This window comes from Bufo bufo, chromosome 5 (assembly GCF_905171765.1).
Source record: "Bufo bufo chromosome 5, aBufBuf1.1, whole genome shotgun sequence".
In the NCBI taxonomy this organism is placed as follows: domain Eukaryota; kingdom Metazoa; phylum Chordata; class Amphibia; order Anura; family Bufonidae; genus Bufo; species Bufo bufo.
In genome coordinates, this window is record NC_053393.1 from 279189397 (window position 1) to 279211460 (window position 22064).

Sequence of the window (22064 nt, forward strand, 5' to 3'; positions counted from 1 at the left end):
TGTGCTGAATTTTGTGGTGCAGAGGTTCTTGAAAAATTACCCCGATATGTCAGAGCTGCTGCAGAAAGTGCAGGCCGTCTGTGCGCGCTTTCGACGTTCTCTCCCTGCTGCTGCTCGCCTGTCAGCGCTGCAGTGTAACTTTGGCATTCCCGCTCACTGCCTCATATGCGACGTGGCCACAAGGTGGAACTCCACTTTGCACATGCTGGCCAGACTGTGCGAGCAGCAGCAGGCGATAGTGGAGTTTCAGCTGCAGCACGCACGGGTGAGTCGCTCTGCGGAACAGCACCAGTTCACCACCGATGAATGGGCCTCCATGCGAGACCTGTGTGCCTTGTTGCGCTGTTTTGAGTACTCCACCAACATTGCCAGTGCTGATGACGCCATTCTCAGCGTTACTATCCCACTTCTATACCTCCTTGAAAAAACGCTTCGGGCGATGATGGAAGAGGAGGAAGAGGGATCATTTACAAGGGTTTCAGGCCAGTCATTCACAAGTGGCTCCGAGGGTGGGTTCCTGCAGCCACATACACCAGGTACACAATTGTCCAGCCAGGGCACAGTTCTGGAGGTTGACGAGTTGGAGGATGAGGAGGAGGAGGAACAGTGTTCACAGCAGGGTGGAACTCAAACCAGCTCATGGCCATCACTGGCAGCCTGGCACACATGAGCGATTACATGCTGCAGTGTCTCCACAACGACCGCCGAGTTGGCCACATTCTAACTTGTGCTGATTACTGGGTGGCCACGCTGATGGATTCCCGTTACAAGGACAACGTACTGTCATTAATTCCGTTACTGGAGCGTGATCGTAACATGCACGAGTACAAGCGCACGCTGGTAGACGGGGCACAGTGGAAGCACAAGGCGAAGGCAAAGTAGGAGGAAGAGGTCGCCAATGCAACTGGGGTAATCAATGTATAATCGAGAAGATAAGAGAAGCTGGGGTAATGCCAGCACCTTAGAAGGCATGGTTAGGATGGCCGAAATGTGAAAAAGCTTTGTCAGCACGCCACAACAACCGGCACCACCAGCTGATATGGAACGTCTTAGCAAGAGGTCTGCAGACCGACAAGGAGGGCAGGGGTAAAGAGTGGGTGGAGGATGATGATGTATTAGACCCCACTTGGAATCAAGGTCATGCAAATGACCTGTCTAATTCGGAGGAAGACGCAGTGGTCACACAGAGGCACCAGCACATTCAAAAGAGGGAGCAGGGTGCAAAGGCATCTGTTACATTCTTGGGTGACATTTTACCAATTTTGCCATGAATAAACCCCTGCTCTGCATAGGTGACAGGGACTTAAGTTTCTAAAATTCGTCTTTGATTGACGCGCGCCCCCTCCTTTCATTTGGTCCTTCCGCTTTAATAGCTTGTCCCACATTTCAGCTCGATCACATTGCAGCCATTGACTTCTTTTGGATGTGGTATCCCTTTCTTACGCTCCCTCTCCGGCGTGGAACCCTGATTCGCCGGTAACCATGATCAACATGGTAGGCGCAGAAAAGAACATCAAAAGTTGATAAACAAGATATCCAATTGGATCAGGGACGTGCGATCAGGCAGAAGTTATTTAGAGTCAACAAAGCAGCAACAGGGGCTCTCCGGTCTAACGTTTCCAAATCCAAAATACCCCAGTGACATTCCCTGTAATTTTTTATTAATCATTCCAATAACAGGGCATCTTAAGAGTCCTGTATTATTATTTATCGTCACTACCTCCCCGAGTCAGGAGTGGGTAATTGCCGCTCCCTCTCCGGCATTGAACCCTGATTCCCCGTTAACCGTGATCACCATGGTAGGCGCATAAAAGAACATCGAACGTTGATAGAGAAGATATCCAATTGGATCGTGGACATCACAGGGACGTGCGACATGGTGGAGCAGTATGTGTGCACACGCCTACACGTACTGACTGATGGGTCTGCCCCCTTCAACTTCTGGGTCTCCAAATAGGGCACATGGCCTGAGCTTGCCCTTTACGCCTTGGAGGTGCTGACCTGCCCTGCAGCCAGTGTATTGTCTGAACATTTGTTTAGCACTGCAGGAGGGGGTTATTAAAGATAAGCGCAGCCGCCTGTCCACAGCCAATGTGGACAAACTCACGTTCGTTAAAATGAACCAGGCAGGGATCCCACAGGACTTGTCTGTACCTTGTGCAAAATAGACATGTATACTGGCCTCACCCAGCCATTGTTGTACTCCAGCACACTTTCTCTTTGTTTTATTTATTTTTTTTCCCAATGTTTTGGGGTGTGCCCAAATTTAAACAAAATAAATAAAAATAAAATAAAAAACACAACCAAAAACCAGTGTTGGCTACCTTCTCCCCCACCACCGCCGCTTCCACCTACACCGCCACATCCACTGCCTCCTCAACTTCCTACTCCATATGGACCTCCTCCTCCTAGATCAAGATTTTTTTTTTTTTTTTACGTATTTAATGTTATTTGAAGTCATTTCCCTATCCATATTTGTTTGCAGAACACTTGCCATGCTCTTAACCACTTTGTGCTGTCATTTGCAGCCCTCTAGACCTTTCCATGACTATTTTCGGGTCCCGAACTCGAACTTTTTTGAGAAGTTCGGCCGAACCCGTCGAACCTGAACATCCAGGTGTCCGCTCAACTCTATCCATCATTGATCTGCACAGACGGATCCGTTTCAGATAATTCAACCGCCTGCATCCGTTCAGAACGGATCCGTTTTTATTATCTTTAACATAGCCAAGACGGATCCATCTTGAACACTATTGAAAGTCAATGGGAGAAGGATCAGTTTTCTATTGTCAGATTGTGTCATAGAAAACAGATCCGTCCCCATTGACATTGTGTGTCAGAACGGATCCGCTGCAATCAGCGTTTTGTTGTCAGCCTCCAAAGCGGAATGGAGACGGAAGAGAGGCAAACTGATGCATTCTAAGCGGATCCTTTTCCATTCAGAATGCATTAGGGCAAAACTGGTCCGTTTTGGACTGCTTGTGAGAGCCCTGAATGGATGTCACAAAGAGAAAGCCAAAACGCCAGTGTGAAAGTAGCCTTACATATACGATGATGCAGTGTGTTTTTAAACATGTTTTTAACACCTTCAACCATGCGTTTACCTATAGCTATTTATGTCAGTGGGTACAAGAGGTCTAACGGGGGGAGAGAACAAAACTAGAAAGAAACAAACAGAAAACATAAGCAAATAAGCTCTTAGCAAGCTCTGCCTCTAATGCCACCAGGTGTAAGGTAGTTATCCTAAAAGTGAATGCTCAACCATTTAAAAATGTCTTGAGACATGACAGTCAATAATTAAGCCAGCACCTCATCTGCAGACAGTTTCAGTTTGATTGCCCCTCATCAGTGCAGAGCAGAGAGTACTGGTTTAACTGGGTCAGAGGCCTAGGTCAGGATACTGTCAGGTATATTGTGGTATCCCCAGAAAGAGAACACTTTTCATAAAAATAAAAATCTGACAACTAAATGGTGTTATATACCAATTTTCAGGGCAATTGGAACAAATCGATTCAGGTACAAATCCAACTTTTCGAAATATTCGCCAAATCAGACGTAAATCAAATTTCAAGAAGTTCGCTCATCTCTAATCTTGAGCTCATTTTTACCAATTCAAGAGACTTTGGATTTTTTGGTTTGATCTGTGCAGTGGATGTAAGTAGAGATAAGCGAATCAAAGCTGACTAAGTAGAATTCGTTTAGAATTTCAGGAAAAATTTGTTTCGCAACGAATGCGAATTTCCTCTCGCTTCGTGGTAACGAATCACAATTTTCCTAAAATTGCGGCTACACGTGTGAGACTGAGGACATGGGGCAAGGAACTCTGGGAAGGCAGGATCACCCAGATTGACATGCCTGCATGCAGCCAATCAGCAGTCAGCCAGCCCTGTGATGTCACAGCCCTATAAATACGTTGGCCATCTTACAGTCAGACATTTTCCAGTGTTCAGAGTGCAGGGACAGCTGTGTGAAGGCGCTAGGGACAACTATTGGAAAAACTATTGTGGGGAAAAAAAGACAGAAAAAACGATTTATAAGCGCAGGGAAAGGATAAGGAGGAATCATTTCACAGCATCTTAGTGCAGGGAGAGACCTCAGAAGGCGCTAGGAACATTGATAGGAAAGTGATTTACAAGTGCAGGGAACGGTTACTTTGGGATCCAAATAGTCATTAGACAGCTCTGTCATTCCAGCTATTTGTTATTATGCTGCAAGTCTTATATTGAAAAGCCTTTAGAGCAGCGGTTCTCAACCTGGGGGTCGATCGGCCCTTTCCGGGGGGTCGCCTGAGGCTTCCTATTGTGGGTCCAGGCCCGTCGCTAACAGACAGGCAAAACAAGCAATTGCCATGATGGCACTGTTTAGGGGAGGGGGGATCTGTGGATAGCACTGTTTAGGGGGGATCTGTGGATGGCACTGTTTAAAGGGGATCTGTGGATGGCACTGTTTAGGGGGGAGATCTGTGGATGGCACTGTTTAGGGGAGGGGGGATCTGTGGATGGCACTGTTTATGGGGGAGATCTGTGGATGGCACTGTTTAGGGGAGGGGGGATCTGTGGATGGCACTGTTTAGGGGGGATCTGTGGATGGCACTGTTTATGGGGGAGATCTGTGGATGGCACTGTTTAGGGGAGGGGGGATCTGTGGATGGCACTGTTTAGGGGGGAGATCTGTGGATGGCACTGTTTAGGGGAGGCGGGATCTGTGGATGGCACAGTTTAGGGGGAGATCTGTGGATGGCACTGTTTAGGGGGGAGATCTGTGGATGGCACTGTTTAGGGGAGGGGGGATCTGTGGATGGCACTGTTTAGGGGAGGGGGATCTGTGGATGGCACTGTTTAGGGGAGGGGGATCTGTGGATGGCACTGTTTAGGGGAGGGGGATCTGTGGATGTCTTTGTGATTAATTACTCTGCTTTAATTATGTTCATTTTGTAGCAATAAAAATACATCCTGCATATCAGATATTTACATTACAATTCATAAAAGTAGCAAAATTAGTTATGACGTAGCAAGGAAAAAAATTTAATGGTTGGGGGTCACCACAACATGAGGAACTGTATTAAGGGGTCACGGCTTTAGAAAGGTTGAGAACCACTGCTTTAGAGGCTTATATCTTAGTGTCTTATTCAGTACTACAAGAAAAATATATATGCATTTCACTTCTGCAGTTTTTTCTGTTGAAAGCGTATAGGGGCGTAATTCAGTAACAAAGAAAAATATATACGTACTGCTCTGTTGCAGTTATTTCTGGTGAAAGCGTATAGGGGCTTATTTCCGCGCAACAAGAAAAATATATACGCACTGCACTGTTGCAGTTATTTCTGTTTAAAGCATATAGGGGCGTATTTCAGTATAACAAGAAATATATATACGCACTGCACTGTTGCAGTTATTTCTGGCGAAAGCATATAGGGGAGTATTTCAGTACTACAAGAAAAATATATACGCACTTCACATTTTATTTTTTTCTGGTCAAAGCGTATAGTGGCCTATTTCAGTCCAACAATATATATTCTCAGGTCACTTCTGCAGTTATTTCTGGTGAAAGCGTATAGGGGCGTATTTAAAAAAAAAAAAAAAACATTATATACGGACTGCACTGTTGCAGTTATTTCTGTTGAAAGCCTATAGGGGCGCATTTCAGTAAAAAAAAAAAAGACCAATAGATACGCACTGCACTGTTGCAGTTATTTCTGTTGAAAGCGTATAGAGGCGTATTTCAGTAAAAATAAGACCAGTATATACGCACTGCACTGTTGCAGTTATTTCTGTTGAAAGCATATAGAGGCGTATTTCAGTAAAACAAGACCAATATATATGCACTGCACTGTTGCAGTTATTTCTGGTGAAAGCATATAGGGGCGTATTTCAGTACTACCAGAAAAATATATACGCAGTTCACGCAAATTTTTTTGTGGTCAAAGCGTATAGTGGCTAATTTCAGTGCAACAAGAAATATATATTCTCAGTTCACTGCTGCAGTTATTTATGGTGAAAGAGTATAGGGGCATATTTCAGTTCTTCAAGAAATAAATATACGCACTTCACTATTTTTTTTCTGGTCAAAGCGTATATGGTCGTATTTTAGTACAACAATAAAAATATATTCTCAGTGCATTTTAGCAGTTAATTGTGGTGAAAGCGTTTAGTGGCCTATTTCAGTACAAAAAGAAAAATATATTAGTCGTTTTTAGGGTTGTTTTAGTTTCCGTTTCATTTGTTTATTTCAGCTACAAGTATGTCAGGCAGCGAAGTGCCAGGCCATGCACAGAAGAGTGGCAGAGGCCTGAATGTTTCAGGCGCTAGCAGTGGTCGCAGCAGAGTAAGGGATCGTGGCAGCAGTAGTCGCAGCGAGAGGCCTTAGCTCCTGGTGTCATCTAGCGGTCGTGTCTTGACCAGCAACCCAGCAGTTCTTGATTGGATAACTCGGTCATCCATGTCATTCCAAGTGACATCAGACACTCCCAGCCAACAGTCGGTGGGTTTGTCAGACACAACCCTTAGTTAGCAGGCCCTGTGCCCTCATCTGTCCTCAACTTGCCTCTGGCCTTTTCTGTTCCATCACCGCAAGAAGTACTACATGCAGTGGGCTCAGCTTCACTTTTCAGTTAGGATGACCTAGAGGACAGTCAGCAGCTACTGCCCAGCCAAGATGTGGAGGAGACATCCACCACTTCCTCCGCTAGGCGAGCAAGTAGTGATGAGGAGTGTGGTACAGGAGCTTGTGTTGCGAGTGGTCGGGTTCCTGACCCAGAAGCCGTTGAGGAGGACATCAGTGATGTGCAGACACTACTCGATGATGATGAGATCAAACGACAAATCCAGCTCACCCTGTGTGTTGAATTCCTTGTGCAAGGATCGAACCAGGTAAGTTTCGTGTCCACAGGGAAAAAAAGTGATGATCCAGCACTTGTGGGATAGCAGCTCTGACTTTATTGGCAAAAATGTGAATCACATTTTTTTCCCATGTCCATTGACAGGTAAGTTTTAATTTTTAAATTTTCTATGTTCTGTTCACACCATGCAATCTTTTCAGGTATCATTGGAAGGAAATATGTTGCAGTGATGTATTCTTTTATCTGTAATTTTGTGCTTACATGTCCTTCTATTTTATGATTTCCTGGGGTGTGTTCTTTTAAATACATGTTAAATATATATTTTTATATATTGTATATTTTGTATTTATCTCCAACAGGAGATTTTTTTATGCACATAGGGTTAATAGTGAATGCTGTTACTAGGGAGTATTTGTTCTATGGTGTCTTCGGGCGGTTTCCCCTTCCCCCTTTTGGTGGATACAGGTGGGGAAGGTGCATTTAAGCCCGCAACACAGAACAAACAGTTATGATTAAGACCAAGTAGTGGTTGAAACGCGTAAACTCAAGGGATGCCATTGTGCAGAGGGGTACACTGTATGTGATTCACATTTTTGATAATATAGTCGGTGCTGCTATCCCACAAGAGCTGGATCATCGCTTGGGAGCCGGGTGAAGAAGGGGCTTCATCATTATCTGGAGAAGAGGGTGTCAGCTTGCCTGTCAGGCAGCGGCTGAGCCAGCAAGTCGCTAGCATGGCCGGGAGTCAGCAGGGTGGCAGCAGTGGGAGGTTGGGAGCCAAACATGCCCAGGGTAGACCACCTGGTTCGCAGCAGCCTACCTGCCATAGAAGTAGTGGTGCAGGGGTTCACGGATGCAACGGCGGTAGCAATCAGTCAGTGTAGACTGTTGGGGGGAAAATCACCTACTCAGCAGTCTGGCAGGTTTTTTCAAAGCGCCAGAGGAGGTGAACGTGGCCATATGTCGTATCTGTGGGCAGAAGGTGAAGCGTGGTCAGGGTGCCAGTGTTAGCACTACGGCCCTGCGTCAATATATGCAGCGTCACCATACAGTGGCCTGGGAGATCCGTGGTTCTGATGTGGTGGTCCAGCCTGCCGCAGCAACCGCTGCATCACCCAGTGGCAAGCATCAGGTTTCAGGCAGTCAAGGCTCCACCACCTCAGCCAAAGGGAGCGGTCTGTCATTCCCATCTTCTACTGGTCCAGATGCTCCTGCTCCTCCTACTCCTCATCAGTCATTCCGTTAGCAATGGATCACCGAAGCAATTGCAAAGAGACAGCAGTATGTGTGCACGCATCCAACGGCACAGAAGCTGAACGTGCTGCTGTCCAAGTTGCTGGTGCTGCAGTCCCTCCCTTTCCAAATGGTGGACTCTGCACCTTTCAGAGAACTGATGGCTTGTTCTGAGGTGGAGAGTCCCAAGCTGGCATTTGTTTGCGAAAAAGGCAATGCCAACCCTGCATAAATATGTAGAACAGAAGGTGCTGCTGCCGCTGCCATCTCCATACTATGTCACCTTGCCACTCTGTGGTCTCCTGATGCTGCTGCTACTACCACATTATGTCACCCTGCCACTCTGTGGCCTCCTTATGCTGCTGGCATATCCACACTGTCACCTTGCCACACTGTGGTCTCCTGACGCTGCTGCTACTGCCATCTCCACATTGTCACCCTGACACTTTGTGGTCTCCTCTTGCTGCTGCTATGTCACATTGCCACTCTGTGGTCTCCTGATGCTGCTGCTACTTCTACTGCCAACTCCACATTCTCACCTTGCCACTCTGTGGTCTCCTGATGCTGCTGCTGCTGCTGCTGCTGCTGCTATTATCATCTCCACATTATGTCACCTTGCCACTCTGCGGTCTCCTCATGCTGCCGCCATATGCACGCTATGTCACCTTGACAATCTGTGGTCTCCTGATGATTCTGCTACTGCTATCTTCACACTATGTCACTTTACCACTCTGTGATATCCTCCTGCTGCTGCCATCTCCACACTATGTCACCGTGCCACTCTGTGGTCTCCTGATGCTGCTGGTGCTGCTACTGCCATCTCAACATTATGTCACCTTACCACTCTGTGGTCTCCTCATGCTGCTGCTACTGCCATCTCCACATTGTCACCTTGCCACTCTGCGGTCTCCTGATGCTTCTGCTGATGCTACTGCCATCTCCACACTATGTCACTTTGCCACTCTGTGGTATCCTCCTGCTGCTGCCATCTCCACACTATGTCACCTTGCCACTCTGTGGTCTCCTGATGCTGCTGCTGCTGCTACTACAATCTCCACATCATGTCACCTTGCCACTCGGTGGTCTCCTCTTGCTGCTGCCATCTCCACACTATGGAAAAAACAAACAGAAAAAAACTAGGTTATCCAGGGGCTTCACAGGACTAAATCTTGTCCTTGAAGGAAAAGGATAACAAACAGGGGCGCCAACAGGACCGTGAGGTGAAGGAACTGATAAGGATGCAGGTGGTAAAATAGAGAAGGTTGCTCTAGTGTAAGCGAGGCAAAACACTATAGAAATGCGACATAGAATCAGCAACAAGGTGGATAACTAGGGGAAGGGACCCACCCCGAGTGTCACACTGTTGACAAAAACGTGAGGAAATGAGCGCCAGTCTCAAGAATAACAAGTTACATAAACAAACAGGTCCAATTAAGAATAGCACCATCCACAGACACAAGGGACTCGCATGTGGGGTGAATTAGTATAATATAGAGTGAGGTATAGTAAGATGCATTAAAACAATGGATCCAATGCTGGATAGAACATAAAATGAGATAATATTGGAAATAATATTATTCTTAATGATCCACTCACTTCATTGGGGGTTCGCCACCAGGATAAACTCAAGACACCTGGGGCAAGTCACCCCCCTGGCCGGGATCGCTTGTAGAATGGTTGAGGTCGATGTCAACGCACTGGATGTGCAGCCCGGATGTAATTCAGCACACGAATCCAAGAATATGTCATCAATCCTCTTTATTAATAAAATATACGGCTCATCGCGTTTCAGGGGTCACAATACCCCCTTCCTACACTGAATGGTATATTGTCTATCGGCCAAATGCTCAGTATTATCTTACAAAGGGTCGCGTACAGAAGTGGCTTCTTTTGGCAGGTCAGGCCTGCCCAAAGAAGCCACTTCCGGTTGATTTAATTTTATGTTCTATTCAGCGTTGGATCCATTGTTTTAATGCATCTCACTATACCTCACTCTATATTATACTAATTCACCCCACATGCTAGTCCCTTGTGTCTGTGGGTGGTGCTATTCTTAATTGGACCTGTTTGTTTATGTAACTTATTATTCTTGAGACTGGCGCTCATTTCCTCACGTTTTTATTGTCAACGGTGTGACACTCGGGGTGGGTCCCTTCCCCTAGTTATCCACCTTGTTGATGATTCAATGTCGCATCGCCACACAATGTCACCTTGCCACTCTATGGTCTCCTTATGCTGCTGCTGTTATTGCCATCTCCACATTATCTGCTGCCATATCCACACTATGTCACCTTGCCACTCTGTGGTCTTCTGATGCTGCTGCTACTGCCATCTCCACATTATGTCACCTTGCCACTCTGCGGTCTCCTTCTGCTGCCGGCAACTCCAGACTGCGTCATTGTGCCACTCGGTGGCTTCGTCATTCTGCTGCTGCTGCCGCCACCTCCACACTCTGTCATTGGGCCACTCTGTGGTCTCCTCATGCTGCCGCCAACTACGGACTCTGTCATTGTGCCATTCTGTGGGCTCCTCATGCTGCTTCCACCTCACCACTATGTCATAGGTCCACTCTGTGGACTTCTCATGCTGTTCCCACCCTCCCCACTTCATGACTGGGCCACTATTTTGCCTTTCGGTCTGGATGACATCATCATTTATTTGACCCTTCTTCTGATCTGTCAGAAGGAAGGAAAAATTAGACGCACAACAGATCCTGTCTGTGTAGCAGCTGTAAGGCCTGTATGGTCCCATCAGAATTGGCTTATGATTTGGTAGCCAAAAGCAGGAGTGGGTACAAAACACAGAAGACATGCAAATATTCCATTCATGTGTCATCTCTGTTTTAGATCCACGCCTGTTTTTCTTTTTTGGCATTAGCAATACTGATGGATTATTGAACAAATGCTGACCGAGTGAAGGCATATGCTCCACAGACAGGATCCGTTTTTTGTGGGTTATTGTTCTGACAGATACGAGGAAGAGAAAAATAATCACTGACGTCAACACTAACTTACTGCTGACACCCTCTCCACTATGTCAGGGGGGGGCTCTACTTGTATAAGCGTTTAATAGAACAGGTTTTGTAGACATCTACTGTATGTGGAGTCAGCTGGCGACTGTGTAAAAGGAATGTGCTTCTTTTTGGCGCTAACATCGACCTGTAAGGCTGAGTTCATACTTATGTTATTTGGTCAGTTTTGGCCCCGTGACTGCCCTAATAAGTGAAGTGTGCAGTGATTCTAAGAGCAACACCTGTCATCTGCATGTCATACGGACTCATAGTATTATTTCGCTACCAAAGCAGACTCCCTATGCGTGTTACTAAAAGGCACAGTGTTCTACACCAAAATAAAGGCTCTCAGCAGCCAGGATATAGCCGTTTTTTAATAAAATTTGCAGCGAATATATTCGGATCGAACCATTCTGTCATCTCTAAATGTAAGCAATTCAGTGGAGCTTTCAATGAAACCTTAGGCAGCAGTAACGAGGTTTTAGAACAGTTAAGTTCTCCAATAGAAGGGTATTTGGTCATGAAATTTTGACCTGTTAATAATAGGTTAGGTAGTAAGATAAATTGAAGGAAAATAAGTAAGCAGGCACACTCTAATTTGGGTCAATATATTAATTTATTTATATATATGATCCATCATATATATAAATAAATTAATATATTGACTCAAATTATAGTGTGCCTGCTTACTTATTTTCCTTCAATTTATCCACTCCTGACTGGGTGAGTCAGTTCTAGCAGCCTTGCACCTCGGCCATTTGCCTGAGCAGTAGAGCCGTCTATTCCACCCCTTTTCTCTTTAGGTAGTAAGATAGTTTGAGAGGATAGTAACAGTTTATTTTATTATTTATTTTACACATTTATATAACGCTACTATATTCCGCAGCGCTTTACAGACATTAGCATCCAGCTCTCCCCAATGGGGCTCACAATCTAAGTTCCTTATCAGTATGTCTTTTTAGTGTGGGAGGAAACCAGAGTACCCAAAGGAAACCCACACAAGCATGGGGAGAACATAGAAATTCCATGCAAATGTTGTCCTTGGTCGGATTCGAACTTAGGACCCCCAGCGCTTCAAGGCACCAATGCTAACCACTGAGGCTGAAATAACACATCTGTCCTTCCAGTTCAGCCTGTTTTCCTGTAAGATGATCCAGAGGAAGGCAAAAAAAAACTGTGAGGTAGACGCCAATTGTCCTCATTTTAGGGGAAAAATATTCCTTCCAGAGTCCACTTAGGCAGCCAGGATACTCACAGGATCAACGACCTCCCCAGAAATCTTATAACCATAAGCTATTATTACACTCCAGAAATACATCCAGACCCCTCTCGAACTCCTTTAGTGAATTTACCTTCAGCACCTCCTCAGGCAGAGAGTCCCATAGTCTCACTGCTCTTACAGTAAAGAATTATCTTCTATGTTTGTGTAGAAACTTTCTTTTCTCTAGAAGCAGTGGATGTCCCCTTATCACAGTCCTGGTTATAAATAGATGATGGGATAGATCTCTGTGCTGCCCCTAATATATTCATACATAGTTATTAGACCTCAGTCGTCTTTTTTAGGCATGAGCGAACGTCATATTTTGAAGTTCGGGTATATGTTGAATTGTGTTATGGATTCTGTTACCACGGACTATAAAGCAATTCCATGACAGAATGCATAATGGAATGCCTTTAGAGGCATTTCGTTATTCATTCAGTCATAATAGAAGTCTATGGCCTGCATAACGGATCTGTCCGGTTCCCATTATGCAGTAGAGGACTCCAGCATAACGAAAACCGGACGGATCTGTTATGCTGGCCATAGACTTATATTATGACGGAATGAATAACGGAATGCCTCTAAAGTCATTTCGTTATGCATTCCGTCATGGAATTGCGTTATGGTCCGTGGTAACGGAATCCATAAAGCTATTTAGCATATATCTGAACACGAACTTCAAAATATGAAGTTCGCTCATCCCTAGTCTTTTTTTTCTAAACTAAATATTCCTAATCTTTCCGGGTAATGTAGTCCACCCATTCCAGTTATTAGCAGCTGACAAAAAGTAGTTTCTACAGTCTAGTTTGCTGTCCACTAAAATTCCTAAGTCCTTTTCCATGTCAGTGTTACCTAGTCTTCGGTCTAATTCTTTAATTAGGGTCTGTTCCTAGGTTTGAGGTTGCTGAAAACCTCAGTTCTTTAAGTATCTGTGCCAACTAACTGGTTTAGCTTGGGGCTAAACCCTAAGGGCATTATTCCGGTGCACCCCTGGTAGTCACCCTTAAACCCCCGTACAGGGATCTGGAATTCACTGCAGGGGAGCATCCAGACCTCTAACTCTTCAGATAGTCTCAGTATAGTTGGCAGCTGATTACTGGGGTAAGGGACTTTGGTACAAGTACCAGGGGCTCAGAATAGCAAAAACCCACTAAAACTGCAAATCCGGTCTCAACAGTCACTTAGCCTTTAAAGCAAGTATGTTAGTAGTGCAGACATAGGCAAGGCAGGCTGAGTGTTTGGCAGGCAGGAATACAGACTAGGCAGACAAGGATTTTTCCAGAGGAAAAAAAACAGCAGTCTGGTATGAAGTTGTTTGGAAGCAGCTTCTATACACGCAGACAAACTATGCGAGTTTGATTTCAAGTATGTCAAGTGTGTGTGATTAAGATTGAGGTAATTTAGAAGGGCACTACAGTAAATTCAGTTGCATATCATTGCACTGTATTGTTGTAATTTTTCTTTCTCTTAGTCCACATTAGTATGTGTTCCATTATTGACAATGCAGTCCTCGTGCAAATCTTGTCAAATATATGCAGTCGTGGAACAGCTGTTAGAGAGTGCATATTTTTGTTCAAAATGTGAGCAAATTGCCCATTTGGAATCGCACATCGTGTATCTAAACAACCATGTTTCGACACAGAAAAGCGTTGGCAATTTGGAAAAGAGTTTGCTGCTCAATGAGCAGGCACTCCATGGGGTAGATGCAGGGGAGAGTGGTAGTATGGAGACTCAGAAAAGTGAGGTAGGTAGCTGGGATTTAGGTCACAAGCTTAGGGCAAGGACCTCACAGGTAGTGTTTTCCGAAATACTACCTGTACCACGTACTGGAAGTAGTAATGTCTGAGGAGAACTATGACATAGTGTGAATAACTGACACATGGCTGGATGATAGCTATAACTGGGCGTTTAATGTACAGGGTTACAGTCTGTTTAGAAAGTATTGTCAAAACTGCAGAGGGGGGGGTGCCTTTATATAAAGTCCTCTCTGAAGCCTACACTCTAGGAAGATGTAAGTGAGGGAAATGAACATGTGGAGTCACTGTGGGTAGACATATATGGAGGAAAAAACAATAATAAAATACTGATAGGAGTTTGTTATAAGCCACCTAATATAACATATAACAGAGTCCACAAAAAATTTGCTACTAAATGAGACAGATGAGGCGGCAAATCATAATGAGATTGTTATTATCGGGGACTTCAACTACCCACATATAGACTGGGAAACTTAAACTGTAGATCTCATAAAGGAAACATGTTCTTTGCAATAACCAAAGACAACTAACTTTCCCAACTTGTTCAAGACCCAACTAGAGGGACAGCTGTACTGTACTGTACTGTACTTAGTACTAACCAATAGACCTTACAGAACAACAGATGGGCAGGTTGGGGACACCTGGTAAATAGTGAACATAAAATAATAACCTTAAAATAGTCATTTAAAAGAGTATGGCCTAACTAACTGGGACAATGTCCTGAAAAATAATCATGCAGCCGCCGAATGGGATATTTTTAAACACATCCTAAACTCTAATTGTGAGAGGTTATGGGAATAAAAGGGTGAGGAACAAAAAAAAAGCTATTAAATCACTGAAACAGGAAGCACTGAAAAACTATAAAGAAAGAAAAAATAGAATACAGTACAGACCAAAAGTTTGGACACACCTCATTCAAAAAGTTTTCTTTATTTTCATGACTATGAAGGCATCAAAACTATGAATTAACACATGTGGAATTATATACATAACAAACAAGTGTGAAACAACAGAAAATATGTCATATTCTAGGTTCTTCAAAGTAGCCACCTTTTGCTTTGATTACTGCTTTGGCATTCTCTTGATGAGCTTCAAGAGGTAGTCCCCTGAAATGGTTTTCACTTCACAGGTGTGCCCTGTCAGGTTTAATAAGTGGGATTTCTTGCCTTATAAATGGGGTTGGGACCATCAGTTGCGCTGAGGAGAAGTCAGGTGGATATGTTGTGGAATCATATACACTGCTCAAAAAATAAAGGGAACACTTAAACAACACAATGTAACTCCAAGTCCATCACACTTCTGTGAAATCAAACTGTCCACTTAGGAAGCAACACTGAGTGAAAATCAATTTCACATGCTGTTGTGCAAATGGGATAGACAACTGGTGGAAATTATAGGCAATTAGCAAGACACCCCCAATAAAGGAGTGGTTCTGCAGGTGGTGACAACAGACCACTTCTCAGTTCCTATGCTTCCTGGCTGATGTTTTGGTCACTTTTGAATGCTGCCGGTGCTTTCACTCTAGTGGTAGCATGAGACGGAGTCTACAACCCACACAAGTGGCTCAGGTAGTGCAGCTTATCCAGGATGGCACATCAATGCGAGCTGTAGCAAGAAGGTTTGCTGTGTCTGTCAGCGTAGTGTCCAGATCATGGAGGCGCTACCAGGAGACAGGCCAGTACATCAGGAGACGTGGAGGAGGCCGTAGGAGGGCAACAACCCAGCAGCAGGACCGCTACCTCCGCCTTTGTGCAAGGAGGAACAGGAGGAGCACTGCCAGAGCCCTGCAAAATGACCTCCAGCAGGCCACAAATGTGCATGTGTCTGCTCAAACGGTCAGAAACAGACTCCATGAGGGTGATATGAGGGCCCGACATCCACAGGTGGGGGTTGTGCTTACAGCCCAACACCATGCAGGACGTTTGGCATTTGCCAGAGAACACCAAGATTGGCAAATTCGCCACTGGCGCCCTGTGCTCTTCACAGATGAAAGCAGGTTCACACTGGGCACATGTGACAGACGTGACAGAGTCTGGAGACGCCGTGGAGAACGTTCTGCTGCCTGCAACATCCTCCAGCATGACCGGTTTGGCATTGGGTCAGTAATGGTGTGGGGTGGCATTTCTTTGGAGGGCCGCACAGCCCTCCATGTGCTCGCCAGAGGTAGCCTGACTACCATTAGGTACCGAGATGAGATCCTCAGACCCCTTGTGAGACCATATGCTGGTGCGGTTAGCCCTGGGTTACTCCTAATGCAAGACAATGCTAGACCTCATGTGGCTGGAGTGTGTCAGCAGTTCCTGCAAGACGAAGGCATTGATGCTATGGACTGGCCTGCCCGTTCCCCAGACCTGAATCCAATTGAGCACATCTGGGACATCACGTCTATCCACCAACGTCACGTTGCACCACAGACTGTCAAGGAGTTGGCAGATGCTTTAGTCCAGGTCTGGGAGGAGATCCCTCAGGAGACCGCCCGCCACCTCATCAGGAGCATGCACAGGCGTTGTAGGGAGGTCATACAGGCACGTGGAGGCCACACACACTACTGAGCCTCATTTTGACTTGTTTTAAGGACATTACATCAAAGTTGGATCAGCCTGTAGTGTGTTTTTCCACTTTAATTTTGAGTGTGACTCCAAATCCAGACCTCCATGGGTTGAAAAATTTGATTTCCATTTTTTTTATTTTTGTGTGATTTTGTTGTCAGCCCATTCAACTATGTAAAGAACAAAGTATTTCAGAAGAATATTTAATTAATTCAGATCTAGGATGTGTTATTTTTGTGTTCTCTTTATTTTTTTGAGCAGTGTATATTAAGTGTATACTTGCTTGTATTATAACTAACAGTTTGCTTGACAAAATGGCCCCTGACCAAACTGCCAACTCCATTACTAATCCCTTACTAAACACTTCTGACTTCTGCTATTGTGATGTGATACGTGTAATATGTGACCATTGGTTAAATAATGTGACAATGAGATCAATTAGCTGAGTCATAAGGTTCCCCTTTCTTTTCTATAAAAACCCTTGTATCACGAGTAATAAACGGAACATCTAGCATTGACTTCACTGTGACAGTCTGTGTGTGATTTCCTCTCGGCGTACGTATGCCTACCATTTGATACCGATTCGGAGCAGTACATCAACCTAGTCTGACTATTGTATCAGAACCAGAACATTTGGCGCCCAACGTGGGGCCTGAAGGATTGGACCTCCTGCTGGCATACCCCCAGAGACTGGACCAGGAGAGACGAGCCAACGGACACCGGGACCGCGGCCCGTGATAAGAGGTGAGAAAATATATTCATCTTGCCTATCTGTGTCCCTTGGCCTAGTCTATCCATATTTGTTCTAGGGAGGGGTGCATCGGCAGTGAGGCATCCTCAGGGGCTTGAGAGTAAGAACCCCATATTGTATTGATAAAGCTTGATGTACTGTGTTTTATTATTTTTATGTGTATGGTTGGTTTCTCTGTGAGGAGAGGCATAGACTGACAGAACAGCAGAAAAAAGTCTCCCAAAGTGCCTACATTGAGGGGTAACCCTGGTGTGTGACCCCAAGAAATTGTAGAAGGGAGAGAGACGGCTTGCTGATAACCCAGGGTGTGTTAATCTCAAGCTCAAGGCTTTTGCTTGTCAGTGTCTCTGCTATCCAATTATCAGAGACAATAAGTGAAGGCTCCAGAACGTGTTTTTGCAAAATTGGTAACCAAAAAAGTGTCCCGAAGGGCTATTGTTCACCTGAACAGTACGTGGCGGACTGGAGAGGAAAATGTCATGTTAAAGGATTAAGCAAGTTAGAAAAAAGTTATGATATTGCAAAAGGGGGCATATTGTGTTCCGCTACATGGCAGACATTGTTGACTGAAAAGAGAGGCAAATTTAAAGATGACAAGTTGATAGATACAGTTAGGGTGTGGCTGGACTGTAGCAGAGAATGTGAACAGACAAAAGGAGATGTAATGTTTGATGAAAAGTCAGGACACCATTACTATCGGCCTGGCCCAGTCTTAGCGCGGGAACAGCCACTGCCCTATAATGGCGCTGCTGAAAGGAAAAGGGGAAGTTGGACTTGTACAGTGTGTGGTCAGCAGAACCCTGCCTCCCGTGATACGTGCTTAGCCTGTGGTGCTCCACGCCCACATGACCACACTCTTTTAGCTCCCCAGCACGTCCCACCAGTCCCGGCAACTACGCTATCTTGTCCTCAGCCAACGCCCAAGGCCGGACTTGTAATTTCCCCCAAACTTGCTCCTTCTGTCAAGCCCCAAGTCACTACTGTATAACCCATTTTAAATCCTGACGGCACCTACATGCCACCCAGTAAACCCATAGTACCTGCTCATATAATGGTAGGAGGAAGTGGCGCAGATCAGGAAGATAAGGATGGAGAGGAACCTAAAGAATACGCAGGGGAAGAGTGAGAGCAGACAGTGGACTATGCAGTTGCGCCTGAAGCAGGACAAACCCCAGTACATAGGATGTCGCCGCATCTTGAGCCCTTCTCCGATATTTCCCTGGGTAGCCTGGATGCTAGAGCAGCGAATGACACTTTCCAAAGCTAAATTGCACAGTTGCAAAGAGAATTCCATACCTTGGAACAAGGGAATCTTGAAGTTATAAAGGAGGCTTTGTTAAACATCCGCCCAGTCGGGCCACCTAAGTATGTGTCCTTCACCCCCCAGCAGTTGTTCACCATAGTGAACCTCATGCCAGATCCAGATATGCACCCTATGCCTTTTTACAGAAAATTGTCACAAGTATACGGGTGTACTTGGTCAGACTTGCAAAGTATTGTAGAAAATAAGACTGGCGAATATTCTTCACTTATAATGGATCATATACGCCAACCAGAGCTTCCTGGAATGAACTTTGACACTCGAGATCCAGAATCCGGCGACCATTTCATTCGACAATTGTATAAATGGGTAAAGGATAAATTAGCAGAACAATCCACCATCCTGCAAGATATGGTACAGGATAAAGCCAGTAGAGAAGTTTGTTCAAAGAGTTAGACAAAACTATAAAGATATGGGATTCAGTCCAAATGAACTTGTGCACCTGAGACTTCTGGCCCGATCATTTGTAGATGGCCTTAGGTCAGACCTGAACAAAGCTCTTGTTACCTGCCGCCCAGAATGGAAATCATTAACCTTAGAAATCTTAGAACAAGTTGCAAAAGGGCTGGAGAGCAATACCAAGAAAACCCGCACAGCAGTTATGGCTGTCATGACAGGGGGAGAAGGAGAGGAGAGGCCCCCACGCCGTGTCTGTTAAGGGTGCGGCAAGCCAGGACACATAAAGAGAAACTGCCGCTCCAGACATCTGTGGCCAGCAGCCCAGAGCCAAAGAGGAACTCCTCCTCCATGGCCAGCTCCACCCCAATAGGACATTGGCAAACCAGTGTTGCTGGGAGGGGACACTCCGTGTATGGCAGTCTCTGCCCCTCCTGCTGGCCCCGCCCCTCGAATCACCCTCGATGTGGCGGGGAAGGAACTCTCATTCCTTGTAGACACTGGTGCAGCCCGCAGTGTGTTATGTGAGACTGCCATACTCCCTGCCTGGCTCACAGATATACATTTACCCTGCTCTAGTTTAGAAGGGGTCACCCAGCACAACCCTGTTACTAAGCCTCTCCTGATTACTCCCTCCACTAAGTCCCAAGGCCAATCCCCACAGTTACATCTACCCACTGGCGTAATGTCACAATTTGTTGTAAGCCAGATATGCCCTTTTAATTTATTAGGTTCAGATTTTCTTCAGAAAATCCGGGCCAACATTCAATTCAAAGAAAATGGTACAGTTGTCCTAGGTACAGCACTGTGTCCTGAAGATACCTGCCTCATGATGACATTAACAGCCCAGCCCTCTGAATCACCCGAACAAGGGGATACGTTACAAAGCATTTTGCACCTCATCCCTGATACCCTTTGGACCAAAGGTCCCCAGGACATTGGGCGTCTCAAGGTCCCGCCAGTCACTGTAACCTTGAAAAATCCCAACTTACTACCATACAAAGCACAATACCCTCTCTCCATTTCCCAGAGAGATGCTATCACCCTCCAGATACAGGCTCTTCTTACAAATGGGGCTATCAAAATTACCACTTCACCGTGTAACACACCCTTATATCCAGTCAAAAAGAAAAGGGAAAAAGGACAGCTTCCTGTATATCTTATGGTCCAAGACCTCAGAGCAATCAATGAGGCTACGGTCTTTGAAACCCCAATTGTTACAAATCCCCACACCTTGCTTGCTAGCATTCCTCCTACGGCCACTATCTTCACAGTCATTGATCTGGCAAATGCCTTCTTCTCTGTCCCATTGCATGATGACTCCCAATTTCTCTTTGCTTTTACACATGATGGAAAACAATACACCTGGACGGTTTTGCCTCAAGGAGCTCAGAATAGTCCTTCCTGCTTTAGCAAAGCAATGGCTTCCATCTTACACCCATGGCAAGCAGATCACCCAGAGGTGGAACTCTTACAATATGTGGATGATTTACTTCTTTGTGCTGACTCACACCCCGTCTGCCTGGACTCATCTACCTCACTTCTTCAATTCCTGGCAGATGCTGGGTGCAATGTCTCACGTTCCAAATTGCAGTTGTGTCTTCCAAAAGTTGTTTTCCTAGGCCACTGCATCTCACAAGGCAGTAAGCACCTTACGGATGCCAGAAGAAAGCAGTCTCAGACATCCCACTACCAGATACCCCTCACCAACTGCAGACCTTTCTGGAACTAATTTCGTACTGTAGGCCGTGGATCCCTGATGCATCCGTTCTGATGCAGCCACTGTATGACTGCATACCCCGTGTTGCTACTGTTCCTTTCCAAATGACTGCAGAGGCCATAGAAGCATTCGAATCTCTCAAACAAGCCATTATCACTGCCCCAGCTCTTGGCATTCCTAACTATAAACTTCCCTTCCGCCTTTATGTCATGGAACGTCAGGGTCATGCTACAGGAGTTCTCACCCAGAGCCATGGGGGTCGTAATAGACCTCTAGGTTACTTTTCAAAACGTCTAGACCCTGTAGCCAGAGCCACCCCTTCCTGTGTCAGGGCCGTTCATGCTGCTAGCTCACTTCTGAACGCCACCGCTGACATTATCCTAGGACACCCCCTCACCATCATGGCTCCTCATGACATCTCGGCTATCCTTCAACAGACACAACCTAAACACTTCACTGCACAATGCCACCTCAGGCTTCAGTGTAGTCTGCTTCTACCAGATAATGTCACCATTCAGAGATGCCACATCCTCAACCCGGCTGCACTCCTTCCTCTCCCAAGGGGGGAGTATACTGCAGAAAGAGATTCTGTGGATTTTATTGATTTACAAGCAGAAGAGGATCTCCAGGAAGAGGAATTATGGACAGCTATTGGCTCACCTAATGAGGAACCAGATCATGATTGCATTACAATGATGGAAGCTGAAGTGGGAACAGCACCATCAATACAAGATACTCCCTTGCAAAACCCACATTGGACACTGTTTGTGGACAGGTCAAGGTATGCCGATGACAAAGGGAAATTCCATAGAGGCATGGCAGTCACTAGTGAGTACAAAGTGCTGTGTGCAAGGCAATTGCGCCCAGACCAGTCAGCACAAGAGACTGAACTCATAGCCCTTACTGAGGCCTGCCTCATAGCGAAAGACTCCACTGCCAACATCTACACAGACTCCAGATATGCCTTTGGAGTAGTTCATGATTTTGGAGTAATATGGAAGGCCAGAGACTACATTACAGCCACAGGAACTCCAATTAAACATGCTTCAGCAGTAGAGGCTTTAATGGTTGCAGTACTACTGCCCACCAAAGTGGCAGTAATCAAAGTAAAGGTGCATACCCGTGCTGACACACCAGAAGCCAAAGGAAATGCTTTGGCTGACCAAGCAGCCAAACAAGCAGCAATGGAAGAGGAAGGAGCACAGCCAGATAAAATCATGCTGGCACA

The 22064-nt window shown here is 45.6% G+C and overlaps 1 long non-coding RNA gene across 1 annotated transcript; it reads left to right on the top strand.

The window, feature by feature from the left end:
- Nucleotides 1-3356: 3356 nt before the first annotated feature.
- On the top strand, nt 3357-21728 carry LOC121000785. The gene is made up of 3 exons (XR_005778901.1): nt 3357-3368; nt 6694-6696; nt 20833-21728. It is a non-coding gene; the product is annotated as an uncharacterized LOC121000785 (long non-coding RNA).
- Nucleotides 21729-22064: the final 336 nt, after the last annotated feature.